Consider the following 14,364-nt stretch of genomic DNA (forward strand, 5'->3'; position numbering starts at 1 on the left):
GACTGACAGCACAGCTGTCTAGCACTCAAGCTAAAGAGTAACTCCACTGGCTGGTAGTCATAGTAGACTGGTATCCCCCAGTGAGCCAACCAGTGTGTGCGTGGATAGAGGGAAGACGTGACACACCTTGCCAGGGTATTTCCCTTCCCCCCCCCCAGAGGCTAATGATTGAGTGGCACGCTGGCTTCATAGCCCCACAGCAGATGTGGGGGTTACGGGGATCGCAGACCCCAGCCCCGCCTCGCAGAAGCGTGAATGTTTCCGTGACGCTGCACAGACGTTTCCCCGGCACCTCTCAGGGTTTCTGAGCGGCGAGGCGAATACCTCCGCCCTGCCGGGAAGGACCGTGGCCCTGTTTCCCCTCAGAGCAGGACATGAGCTTCCTTGTGCTTGGCAGCGGGAGGAAAAGGAGGAAGAAACCCCACCTCCCTCTAAGGCAGAGGTCTTCAATCTGTGGGGCATGCCCCTCTGGGGGGGGGCACAGAGTAACATTCAGGGGGCACGGCTGGGGGCTGGACCAGCCCCCACAGGGAGCGTGGAGAGAGCACCACCCAACTTCGCTCCTGGCCCTGCGCCTGCAGTCCCAGCTGCCCACCCTGCACCCAGGGATCTGCACCTGGCCACGGCTGCAGGCCTCGGACCCTGGCCAAGGGTCCACTTCCGCCTCCCTCCCCAGCTGGGGTCCCAGCCTTGGCCTCTTTACCCCTGGCCGCGTCGCTGCAGTCCCGTCCCAGCTCCATGGGTGGGGGTAGGCGGGTGAGAGGTAAAAAGTTTGGGGACCACTGCTCTAAGGGCCTCCCTGCAGCCCTCCAGCTACTGTACCAATGTCATTAATGTCATTGCAGGGACGGATGGACCAGAAGATGATCCTCTTTCCTACCCGCCCCCCATCTGTCCCCTGACATTCAAGAGCCCTCTCAGCTGGGATCCACACACACCCTGAGGGCACACCCCTCTGCCCAGCATCGTCCTCCCAGCTCCTGGGCCCCTCTTGTGCCATGGACGGGGGCTGAAAGGAGCCATTGTCAAGGCCAAGTCCCCTCGCCCCTCGGCAGGCAGCTGGCCTGCCACATGGCGCCCTGGGAATTGCTGGGCCAAGGCCGGGCTGTCCCTGGCCTCGGGGTTAATAAGGCCATGGGCACGGTGCCCCTCGCTGGCAGGGTCTCGCTGTCCCTGGCAAACAGCTCTGGATGGTCTCACGCTGCAGCAAGCCCAGCTGGGTTTGTCTCTGGATTAGCTCCCGGGGCTGGGTTCCGCGGAGCTGCCCAGGTGAGGCCCAGGGAGGGGCCAGGCTGTTTAATTTGGTTTCGTCCTAGTCCTGGGAGCAGGATGAGAATGATTTAACAGGGAAGAGAAACCATCTCCCTTTGACATAGCCTCTCCCGAATGAGCAGGGCGACCGGGGAACATGTCAGCTGCTCCAGGCTCTCGGACACCCCGGGCCTGTGCTTGGGGCAAGAAAGGCGGAGGGAGTGCTCAGGTACTTTTACCCTTGCTATGGCCTGGGTCTGTGCTGGACACTGGCCGCCCCTGCTGTTGGCTAGAGCAGCCTCAGGGCTGCTCCGACTCACAATCTGTTCCCCGTGGCTGGCTACAGGCCCCGGGAAGCTGAGTATGGCTGACGTGCAAAGCACTTTGTCTGTGCCCCCACCTGGCCTCTCCTCCACACGCAGAACCTCACCCCAGCTCCACCTTGCTGGGGAGCCCTCCTGGGCTGCAGGTTCGCTTAGTGGGTCGCGTCTGCCCCTGACCTTGTCAGAGCGGCATCAAGGGACCTTCCTGGAACAGTGAGGCTGGTGCCCCAAGTTCCTGTGGGCTGCAGATCCCAAACCTGGGGGCTTCTTTGGGTACCTGTGGCTATAAAGTATATGAACTCTCGGCTTTCTGCCTCCATCTCTGAGCGCTCTGCCTGTGTGAGCAGACAGCCGCCATCGTGTTCTCAGCATCGTTGTGCGCACACATGCACACACAGCAGGACGGGGAGATCACATGCACACACCAAGGCGTCTATTACATGTAGCTAACATCCCGGCCCCCTTCTCCCCCCACACGACTCTCTCATGCAGACTTTACTTTCGTTCTTTCTTTTTGTTGTTTTCCTTAATCTCAGCTCAAAGCCCTTCCCCCTGCAGCACAGAGGCGACCCCCTGTGGATTGGAAAAAACACCCTCCTGGCTGCTGCCCTTGGGAAAGCCAGGCACCGGGGCTGAAGGCAGAATTCGGTGCTGACGCTTTGCTGCCATGTGGAGCTCATCCACTAGTCTGGAGGCCACGGGTTGGAGTTGCGCTTTGAGATCACTTTGTCTCCAGCTCGCAGCTACGATCCTCTGCAGCGGCAGCCAAATCCCAGAAGTCTGCTCTGCTGGGAAGCCCAGTTCACAGCCCCACACGGTCTCTTCCACCACGGACAACTGCTGTTGTGTCCTGTACTTCATTCAAGCAACTCTTTGTGAGAGGGAGGAGCGGCTGGGAGGGGAAGGTCCTCGGCCCTAAGATACTTGACAAAGGGGAAAAGAAAAATCAGAGTCTCTCTGGCTTCACTGCCCCCCCAGCGCTTTGTCTCAGGGGAGCATCTGATAGGATTTTACAGAGTCATGATTTAAGTCTCAGTTGCCCAGGGGGAAGGGAGGTGGGTGTAATTCTCCCTTGTCTACAGCGATATGTGTGTAAAACAACCTCAATGCTATTCTGGGCCTGGAGCAAAAAAGTTTGGGGGAAACTGAGGCACGGAGAGGGGGATCAGGGATAGAGCTGAGAATAGAACCCAGGAGTCCTGCCGCCCCCCAGTGGGCTTTTACTTTTAGGTTGCCTCTAGTCCCACCAAACAGAGCTTTAATAGGTTTTCTCGAAGCCACAAATGGCTTGGAAATAGCCTCAGCTCCTCCCCACATCCATGTACCCTGTCACCAATTCCTCTGTCGTTACAGCTAGAATTAGCATTAAAGCCCGTTGTCAGGTAGCTCCTGCCTTAGCCACACCTGGTGCACTGGGAATGAGTCTATACAGGGTGATCGTACAGGGTCTGTGGTTCATAGCCAACATTCAAACAGCAGGATGGGGGGCTGCAGCGAAAATGTGGCCAGAAGCCAAACTGTCCATACACTAGCGTACAGGGCACAATGTGGCATTCATAGCCCAGCCTGAAAACATGCTAAAGAACTCACAGATTCTTTGCACGCTCGGTAACAGTTTGTTTAACGTACGGGGCAGTAGAGAGTGCGGTATACCAGCTTCACGGGGATGTCTGGGTTACACTGGGGAACTCACAGACTCAAAACAGCCTCTACAGTGTTTTGGATTGTGGAAATAAAAAATCTGAAGCCACTCCAAAAACCAGTAGCAGTAGTAGGTTGTTATCCTCTATGCGGCTCAGGTATCCAGTGAAAGACCCAATACGCGCAGCCACTGTATTACACTAGTGTACGTTTTCTTCTCAGAAAACCCACCTCAGTGTACAGAGATAGGCCACAGAGGCAAGGTCCAGGATTCTGGCTATTGTGAACCAATGGACGCTTCTCGTGTCATTGAGGCCCTCATCTCAGGGACTCATCCGCACGGCTGGGCGTGGCTTTCCAGGGGCTGCATGCTTTCTGAGAGAGGGAGCATGCCTCGGTTTGACAGCCACACTTCGATGCGGAGCTCTTTGTCCTTTCACTCCATGCGTGCACTGCACCGAGCACAAAGGGGCCCGGATGGCCCATGGGGGCCGCTCAGCTGCTGCCTCTAGGCCAATAAACAAGGACAGTGCCATTTTTCCCATTTTTCCCCAGGCGCGCTTCGGTGCGGCTGGCCCCGGGAAGCCCAGAGAGGCTCCGCACCTCGCAGAGTGCTCCTCACGCAGAGCCGGCTGCAGGGGGAAGCGCCCTGAGCTGTACTGGTGTCTAGCAGGGGCCAGCCCCAAAGCAGCTGCCTCCAGGAGAATGAAAAGCATGCAAAGCATTCCTGGCTACGCCCCACAGCAGAGCGAGCCAGAACGGCCAACCCCCGGCAGATCCACTCGGGCTGGCGCTGCCCGTTCCCTACTCCTCCCCTACTCACTTTGGGAGGGTTCCCCTGGAGCGCCCAGCCCCCTTCTCCACTCAACACTCACTGCAACAGCAGGTCTGCTGCCCCCAAGAGAGTCATGCACACCCCAGCTTGGAGGGTTCAACTCAGGGTCAGCAACCTGCACGGAGATTTATACTGGAAACAACACGGTTATCAGCAGAGATTCACGAGATAGCGAGCAGGGACAGTGAAAACAAGAGGTTACATCCAAACCAGAACACACTCTCCAGAGAGTAAGAACAACTTCCCAGGCTCACTTTCTGTCTGGAGCAACTTATCTCACCCCACTTCAGCCAAGGCTGGTCGTGATCCCGTTCTCATCAGTGTAATCGCCCTGGCCGATCACTTCCCAGGCGCAGGGCGAAGGGCTGTCTTCTTTGCCCTCTCCTTGTGGCCCCCAAAGGGCATTGTCTGTACTCGAGGCACAGTGATCCCTGTGGCTCGTTCACCGGTGCCCTGCCTTCTGGTGATCTGGGTCTGCCATTGAGTTGGTTTGCAATGCTTCATTTTTTATTTATTTATTTTTTTGGTAACACTGTTGCAAAAAAGCAAACATCGTGCTGGGATGTATTAGCAGGACCGTTGTAAGCAAGACACGAGGCGTACTTCTTCTGCTCTACTCCGCGCTGATACGGCCTCAACTGGAGGACGATTTCAGGCAAGATGTGGACAAGTTGGAGAAAGTCTAGAGGAGATCAACAAAGACGATTAAAGGTTTAGAGAACATGAAAATTGAAAAAATGGGGTTTGTTTAGTCCGGAGAAGAGAAGACTGAGAGGGGACATGATAGCCGTTTTCAAGCACATAAATGGTTGTTACAAGGAGGAGGGAGAAAAATTGGTCTTCTGAACCTCTGATAGGGCAAGAAGCAATGGGCTTAAATTGCAGCAAGGTGGGGTTAGGCTGGAGATTAGGAAAAACTTCCTAACTGTCAGTGTAGTTAAGCACACGGCGGGCTCAAGTTTGGGAACCAGGGATGACAGATCCAGAGATGCCAGGGCTGGTTTCACCACAAACAACACTAAGCACTTCCTCACCCACACTCCACCTGTCCCTTAGTCCTCCCAGCCCATGTGCTCCCAGGGGGCAGTGCATAGGAAGGAATCCCCCGCCCCCCGCTAGAGCTCAGGGGCTGGCAGCAGTGTTTGCAGTACATGGGGTAGTTCCCCTCCCCATGGCTACTCAGCCCCACAACCCCCAATCAGGGCCAGGTCTACCCCTCCCCTAAAGAAACCAGAGCTCAGCGGATTCTTTCACTCAGCAGTGCCCCCAGCCTAGCCCCTCTGTGATTCCTATGAGATGCACCGTCATGGACTCCTTGTGCCCAGCAGGCTGCAGGGCTGCTCCCAGCACCTCGGCTTGTGTACCGGATTTGGCCTGGCTACAGAGCGTCCATCAAGGGGTGTGTCTGTTTTGATGCACCGCCAGGTGTGGCTGTTACTGGCTCAGGTAAGGTATGTCACAAACAGCGCCTCTTAGTGGCTGATCCGTGTACTACAGGTTTAGCGTTCCAACACACCCCCGTGGCCCCAAGCTCCCTGTTACCCTGCCCACCTGCAGCAGCTTTCGCCACCCTCTCCCCCCCCCACTGCTTTGATGCAGCTTTTAACCCCTTCCACGCCTATTCGATGGGGGAGGGGAGTTGATTGTCAGCAGGTGGGCTGGGCTGGGGTGTATTCTCCCTTGTGGACAGGGGGGCCCCATACAGAACTGATTAAGGCTAGAAAGCAACTCAGCGAGTGACCTCGTACCTCTAAGGACAAGAACCTCTGTGCATAGCTAAGCTCTTCCCTTATTCACATTCCCTCTGGTATCTAAGCACGGACTGGAGGGGAGGACCCAAGGGGACGGGGAAAGCAAGGTGATCGGCCCTTAAGGAGGGAAGGCTGTAGTCAGTGGGCGTGAGGCTGCAAGACTGCAGTTAAAAAGAGAGGCAGCTTGGATTGTACAGGAGCGGCTGGGGCCAGCCGGAAGCTGCTGGCTTGTTCCAGCATCTGGAGTCTCCCCCCGCCCCCCGAGTCTGCAGGAGCAAGGCCCTTTGTCCTGCACCATCCCTCATGGGAGCTAAGGGACAGGACTGGGCAATAATCGATGTTGTGAGGCACTGAGGACTGTGTTGGTGTTGCAAGCTATTGCCTTATGAGTGTGTGTTGAGGGGAGGTTTTCCTAGTCCTGCTTGCAGGTTAGTGGGCTCTGCTGGGAGGCGGGTGGTATGACCAGAGCCTGGAAAGAACCAGCCTAGACCAAGGTGTGGTGAGTTGTGTCTCTCTTCGAACTCTTCTTTGACTCTTTTAGAAGGCAGCACAGTGTTTCTGAACAAGGCTGGCGGACGTCAAAGGGAAGAGGCTCATTAAGGGGTGTTGGATCCGGCCTGAGATTCTGGTCTCAGTTACGCCAATGTAAATACAGAGCAAATGCCTGCACTTCAGTGATGATACCAGCGCCTGTGACAGGAGAACCGGGTGGAGAGGTCTCCTCCAGAGAGAGGATCATTTTCTGGTGTCCAGGAGGACGCTCAAGGCAAACAAAGACAATACTGTCTGGCAAGTGGGGGCCTGCCTTACTTTCCTGACACAGCAGTAACAGTAGAAGGGAGAGGGACTTCAGGTTTCCCCCTGCTGCCAGCTCCTGGCAGGAACAGGAGGAGGTAGGAACAAACCTGCCCTGTGCAGACGCTGACAGCTTCCCTTTTTACACCCTGTATTATTCTAACTCTTCATCCTCCTTTGGAGTTTGGACCCAAGAGGGCTGACATGATGAGACTTTTGTGGCACAGGGGCCCTGCTGAAAGACTAAAGGAATTCAAAATGCTGTTGGGTGACAAACTACATCCACTCCCATTTAGGCTAAAATGGTTTCTTGGCGCAGCTATTTGGTTCGTTTTAAGACAATGTGATTACCTGTATGAATCACATATACATGGCAAAACAGATAATTGGCCAAATTACCTCTTCTGAGGACAGGTGACTCCTTTCAAATAGCTGATCTCTGCTACGTTCTTCACCCCAGTTCTTCTGCCCTCTCCGTTTGTCAGTCACCTGGCTTTTATCCCCCTTCCGTAATGTGGTGCAGACTCAGCTTGCTCAGCTGTGTACCTGGCTACTTGAAACCCCAACCCCAAAACTTTCTTATGCTTAAATCACAACAACAACCCCAAACTAATATATTATTGCTTATCCTATGAAAACTTATTTTTATCTGTCTACTTCTATCATCTATTCTCCGCTGTTCATTTCACTAGCTCCATCCAGTTTCTCTTATCTTACAGGTCTGTTTTTGTGGCTTTGGGTTTTGCTTGTTAGGTTGCCTTGGGAGGCACCTGAAGTTACCAATTCCCTCATGACGCCCCATTTCAGCTTGCTGTTTACAAGGACCAAGGTTTTACAAAGTCAGACACACAAGCCAGATTTCACGCAACCCTGAAGTTGTTTCAGTTAAGTTCTGGAATGCTGCATCAGCAGAGACACAAGCAAAAAGTAAAAATTCCTTTATTTCCTGATAGAATATTCATTTTTCTAACATTTGTGTGTGTGTGTGCATGGTCTCTGTCTAACACATTTCATTACACCGTTTTCTAACAAGGCAAGCAGCTGGCTTGGGCCCAGGTGCAGAGAAAGGGCCAGAGATGGTGATTTCCCTCAGGGTGCAACTCCACCGACCACAGTGTTAGGTCCCCTGTGGGCCATTCTTGCCACCTTGTGATTCCATTTACTTCAGTGGGGGTAGCCCTGATTTACACCAGAGTCAGATTTGAAATTCACCTTAAGTGTGAAGTCCTGTGCAGGCAGGTTCATGCACAAACCACCACTCCCCTGCAGACCCCCATTGACTTCAGTGCGGGACTGTGGGCAAGAGCGGGGGTCTGTGCATACACATTGCATGGTATGAGGACTGCACGGGGGGAGGGAACACCATGACAATACCAGGCCATGGCATGAAGTCCTTATTCTGTCAACACTCCCACTGAAGTCAATGAGAGTCTTTCCTGAGCAAAGACCTCAAGATCCAGCCCAGAGAAGTCCCAGAGGGTCATTAAAACATGTTCTGTTGAGAGCTATTGCTGGAGCCAGCGGAGGAGGAGATAGGCAGACAGATGGATGCAGAGGGAGGTGATGGACACACAGCTGTCTGCTGTGGTAGCTTTCATTGTTCTGGTTGCACAATAGACACTAACAGGAGAGTGAGGTTTTGCACTGAGGAGTGGGGGAGAGCACAGAGCCCCCTGAACATTTAAAGGGAGAGGACATCACATTCCTCCGCTCTACTTTAAAAAGCTTTCCAAACACAAAGACATTATTGTTTACAGCAGGGGTGGGCAAACTACAGCCCATTTTAAGCCAGCCTGCGAGCTCTAGCCTCGGTGCAGGGTTGGGGGCTGCTCCATGCAGCTCCCGGAAGCTGCAGCATGCCCCCTCTCTGGCTCCTACGCGCTCCAATGGCCCCCTCCGGCGCTCCAATGGGAGCTGCAGGGGTGCTGCCCGTGGATAGGGCAGTGTGCAGAACCGCCTGGTTGCGCCTCTGCATAGGAGCCGGAAAAGGGACATGCCACTGCTTCCGGGAGCCACTTGAGGTAAGTGTCGCACGGAGCCTGCACCCCTGAGCCTCTCCCTCACAATCCCCAACCCCCTGCCCCAGCCCTGATCCCCCTCCTACCCTCCAAACCCCTCGATCCCAGCCCTTAACACCTTCCTACACCCCAAACTCTTGGACTCTTGGGGTCTGTCCCTGTGGTTGCACACCATCTCTCTGTCTCTCAGTCTGCAGCCCTTCTCTTGCCCCAGGAGCTTCTGCTAGCTCTTTGTGACTCAGCCCTCTGGCCAGGTCACTAACTAGTCTCCCCTTCTGGGGTGGAGACCTTCAAAGTCTCTTCTCTTCAAGAGGCATCAGGCATTTCTCTCACCCGCTGCCTGATCCTGTCACTCCTGCAGTGACCCAGGCAGTCTTCTAGCTCACTGCCCCGAACAGCACCACTCGGCAGGGGTTGGTAGGGGACCCAGGCCGGCTCTCTACTCTGAGGTCCAGTCCAGAGCCTTTTACCGAGCAGCCTGCAGCTACCCTAAGCTTACTGCCTCTTAGCTACATAGAGGCTCCACCTGTTCCCTCACAGGTGAGCTTCCTTCTAATTAGCTTCCTCCAGCCTAAATCTCCTCCCTTTGCAGCCTAATTGGCTGACTGGGCCCATTTGGTCTAATTCAGCTCCTGAAGGGCCATTGTGGGGAGTATGCCCCGTCACACATGGCTAACAGCAAACACTAAATAACCGAACTCTGGCCTGCTCTACAGCACAAAGTGAGGTCACCATAAGCCCCCCTGTGTCAACCTAGCTGTGCAAATGTCTACACTTAAAGTTGTCTCCCACCAACATTAAGTGCCCTGTCATGCTGACATAGTTACACCACCTCCGTGAGCGGCACTGAGCCACGGTCGATGTAGGGAGGTCCACGCAGTGTGAGTGTAGACACTGCATACCCTATGTCAAACCTTCCAGTCCTCCAGCCACTGTCCCACAATGCCTGACACTGACCGCTCTGGTCACAGTTGCAAACTCCACTGCCCAGGGGTCATGGAGACCAGAAGCGCCCCCCTCCTTTAAAACCCATTTTTGAAATGCCTTTTCCTGATTCCTGAAGAGAAGAATGAGGGGGGATTTGATAGCTGCTTTCAATGACCTGAAAGAGGGTTCCAAAGAGGATGGATCTAGACTGTTCTCAGTGGTAGCTGATGACAGAACAAGGAGCAATGGTCTCAAGTTGCAGTAGGGGAGGTTTAGATTGGATATTAGGAAAAACTGTTTCACTAGGAGGGTGGTGAAACACTGGAATGTGTTACCTAGGGAGGTGATGGAATCTCCTTCCTTAGAAGTTTTTAAGGTCAGGCTTGACAAAGCCCTGGCTGGGATGATTTAGTTGGGGAATCGGTCCTGCTTTGAACAGGGGGTGGGACTAGATGACCTCCTGAGGTCCCTTCCAACCCTGATAGTCTATGCTTCTATGATTCTCCAGCTGAGTGAACACACCTAGCAGCTTCCACGGTTGTGTGCAAGTGCCCAGCTGCCCGGGCCAGCTACACGCTCCAGACACGCTCCTGCCTGGAGATACTGGATCTCCTGGGCCTGTGGGGAGAAGTGGCTGTGCTCTGAACCAGCCGTAGGAATGTCAACATCTATGAGCAGATTGCTGGGAGCATGCAGGAGAAGGGCTACACCAGGGACCAGCAGCCGTGACGCGTGAAAACCAAGGAGCTGCGGCAGGCACACCAGGAGGCCAGAGGGGGCAACAATCGATCAGGTGCTGAGCCCCAGACCTACCACTTTCACAAAGACGGTCAAGCCATACTTGGCGGAGACCTCAGTATGACTCTGTAGTCACTGTGGACACCTCAGAGGATCCGAGTCACAGGCCTCTGAATGACCAGCGAGGAGGAGGAGGAGGTGAGCAAGGAAGAGGAGGAGGAATATGGGGAACAGGTGACTGAGCGGTCCAGCTGTGCTGCAAGCCAGGACCTGTTTTTGATTCCATTGCTGTCCAGCCAGTCCCTGCAGTCAAGCAGGAGAAGGAACCTTGGGTAAATGTGTAAATACATTTCCCATTACAATTAAGGCTCCCCCAACTTATCAGGGCACAGCTATCGGATTTTCATTAATTTGCTCCTACTAGAAGAGGTAGTAATACAGCAAAGAGAGGTAGAATTATCTGCTTCTCATTCCCCTGTAGAGTTGGCCTGGGGCGGGAGGCATGCAGACCGGTTTGTTGATGTACACAGGGATGTCCTTTAAATCCTCCTGAGAGATCTCCATGAAACTTCTATGGAGGTACCTGCAATCCTCACCCGAAGGTTTCTAGAGATGGCAACCTTATTTCTTCTTCCGCGGTAGGACGCTTTCCCATGCCATTCGGCGGTAACTTCGGCAGGCACCATTGCAGTACACAGGCTAGCAGCATACGGGCCCGGGTGATTCTCGGACGCCAGCAGCCTTTGTTACCCTCAGGAGAGAGTTTTCAGCTAACATCCCCACCGCCAGTGCCCTATACTCAGTTCAATGCATCCCAGCAATTCCTTCCTGATTCCCTTATCACTGGCAGGTAATAGTCACCCTGATCAAGCACGCTGAAGCAGAAGTGCCAATAAGCATGTCTTGTCTGAGCAAGGGAAGGGGGATTTATGAACCCTAAGTTTTGTTTTCTGTACATACTATATTGACAATGGTACCGCAGTGTATTTTACCTGTGGCTGCAGCCTTGAGGGATCTACTGCTGTGGTGAGTGTAACAACTCTCCTAGACGAGGAGGGGGAAAAAAGAGGATGTGGAAGGACTGGTTCTTTGAGATCCTGCGAGCCAGTGTTACATCAGACTTGAATAGAGAGCCACTCCTCGTCATCCCAAACCTGCATGATGATGTGATCCCAGTGCTCATTTTCTGGGCCCAGAAGCAGCGTTCCACCATCTGCAGTTGCTCTGTGAATTCTGCCAACAACCGTGATTTGGTCTGTGCTGCGTCCCACAGCAATCTGTCCTCCAAGAAATCGTCATGTTCTCGGCAGTTCTTCCTATGTCAACATACAGCCACTGCGGTTGATGCATTGCTTGTGCAGGTTCATACTTGGCTCCATGCTTCAGTCAGAGATGGCGGACAGAAACACGGCAAGCGTGGGATTTTGGGAAACTGAAAATAGGCACAAAAATTATGGGCTAGAGATGATATTATGGGCTAGAGACCATTGCATTGTGGGAAGTTGACCTCTTACTTCCAGTCACCCATATGTGACTTGTTTATGCCCCACCATGCACTGCCAAACCGACCCCAAAGACGGCACACTGAATGGTGGTGGATTGCTCAGAGGCATGCCTACCCATGGTGCAGTGACCTGTGCATTGACACAAGCACTCCTGGTGAGTATGCCCACCAGTGGGGCAAGGAGCCAAGTGTGAACACACACAAGCAATATATTAACTGTGGCGGCTGTATGCCCCTGCAACATGCATCAGAAAAGCTTTGTAGTGTAGACATGGCCTAAGAGTTAGGGATTACCACAGGCTCTTAAATTTTAAGGAATTATTCTGCCTTGGAATAGCAACTCACACACTAAACAATTTATATGTTCAAGTGCACAACTGGTTTTCACACTCTCTTGGGATAACATAGTGATGGTGGTGTGACAGTGTCCTGAACAATAGGAACAGTTGGCGGTAAGGAATCAACTGGATCTGGTACCAACATTTTTTTCCACCAAGTCATCAAAATTAGAGGTTGTAATGGAAGGAGGTTCAATTGGAGGAAGAGAAAGTCTTACTGGAACATCCCCAGACTCTGGTACTAGTTGAGGCTGCAACTGGTCCATATGTTGTTCCCCAAAACAAACAAACCCCACATCAGAAAGTTCTACCACAAATGAAAGAGTTCCCATGCATTTTACAGGTTTTCCAGGTTCCCATTTTGCTCCACAGCCATAGTTGTGAGTCCACACTAAGATTCTGACTTCAAAAGAACGATGACAAGTCTCATATTGTCAAACAAATTGCATAGCTTCGGATTTCACTACAGATGAGGCAGTATAGGATGTAGCAGGTCCCAACATGTACACAAAGATAGCTTTAAGAAAAAAGTTGAGGGTCACTCCTGGGTAGTCGCATGTTGTGTGTTCCTGTGGACAACCAAGAAATTGTCCAATTTTTGCTAATGATTTAGAATAGACTTTTTAGCTTTTAAGGCATGCTTAAGTGTTTGTATGAAGTGTTTGACGAGTCAGTTTGTAGCAGGATGGTCAGGCGCTGAGTGTATGCGCTGAATTCCATTTGAAGCTAGGAACCTCTGAAATCATTCCGAACAGAATTGAGGTCCATTCTCACTCACCAACTGTAACAGTACATCAAACGAGCCAAACAAGGTACAAAGACATCTAATGGTCTTGGTAGCTATAGTAGAAGTAATTCTAAAAATTTCTGGCCATTTTGAATGGGCTTCAACTATGACCAAAACCATGTAATCTTCTAAAGGTCCAGCAAAATCCACATGGATACGCGTCCACAGAATCTAGGGCTAGAACCCAGTGTGTAGACGAGCTGGGCCAAGATCATGCTGAATTTGTTGACACCTAGTACAGGATTTTGCCTTCCTTTCAATGACTTGGCTGTTCCCTGGCCACCGGACTGGACTCCGAGCTATGGCATTCATTCACACAATGAAAAAAATGACTGTCTTGAAGAGCTTCCAAAACCTTAGACTGAAGTGATTTCAGAATGATCACTCGCATTCCCCATCAGACACAACTGTGATTCACAGATAATTCACAATTGTGTAAACTAGGGATTCTTTTGATCCAACACTGTACCTCGTAGTACCATCCCCTTCACAAGAGAAAGCACATAATCCTTCGTGGTTTCTTTGTTGATATCTGTGCTAGTGATGGGTAACTTATCCATCAAATTGAGATAGAACAGTTCACCTGAAGTGTCCTTGGATTGATGAGAACTTGGGCATGGCAGGTGCGACAGCCCATCGGCATTGCCATGCTTAGTCCCTTTATGAAACTGAATAGTATAGGAATGAGCTGACAGTAGCAATGCCCTTCATTGCACACAAGTAGCAGCTAATGACAGAATTCTGGGATGTAGTCCAAAAACTGAAAGTAACGGGCAACGATCTATCACCAAGTAAAATGCCTACAATGCAGATAGGTATGGAATGTCCAAATTCCAAAGATAATCAAGGAGATGCCATCACTGACTCCAGCTCTGATTGGAGATCGGACTGCCACCTCTGACCCAGATGCTATCTCTGTTTCCAGCTTCTGGTAATACGTGTAGTGCTAGGTCTTGGTCAGTGTCTCGAGAGCTCTTACCTTTTCCCACATTATGAAATTCTGACACATTAGAAAGTCGGCGCTTATGCCAGGGACAGTTGGAGACCAGAGGTCATGCAGCAGTCCGTTTGCCTTTCGACCCATCACTGACAACGAGGCTGAAACTCTTTGTCTGTCTGGAACCGTGTGGCAGGTTACCAATTGCTCAAAACCTTGGAGGTAAACCACCCACGATTCGCAGGTGTTGTTGAACTCACCAACACTGCCCACAAACGGTGCCATTTCATTGCTGTGCTGCTGGACTTCACGCCTCCTGGACGCCTTTTCCACAGGGAATTGTTTTGTTAAGGCCCTATCCGTGCTCGATCCCACTGCTGGCTCTGTGCTTACACACGCCTTTCCTTGTACTTGGGCTCCCTCTGCTGGCTATAGACCCTCAATGCGGGCTAACTTGTGTGCTGGCGTCCCTGCTTGCATGATATCCATCCATCCATCCGTCTGCCTGCTTACAGGGCA

The sequence above is a fragment of the Caretta caretta genome, chromosome 3 (assembly GCF_965140235.1).
Source record: "Caretta caretta isolate rCarCar2 chromosome 3, rCarCar1.hap1, whole genome shotgun sequence".
Lineage (NCBI taxonomy): Eukaryota > Metazoa > Chordata > Testudines > Cheloniidae > Caretta > Caretta caretta.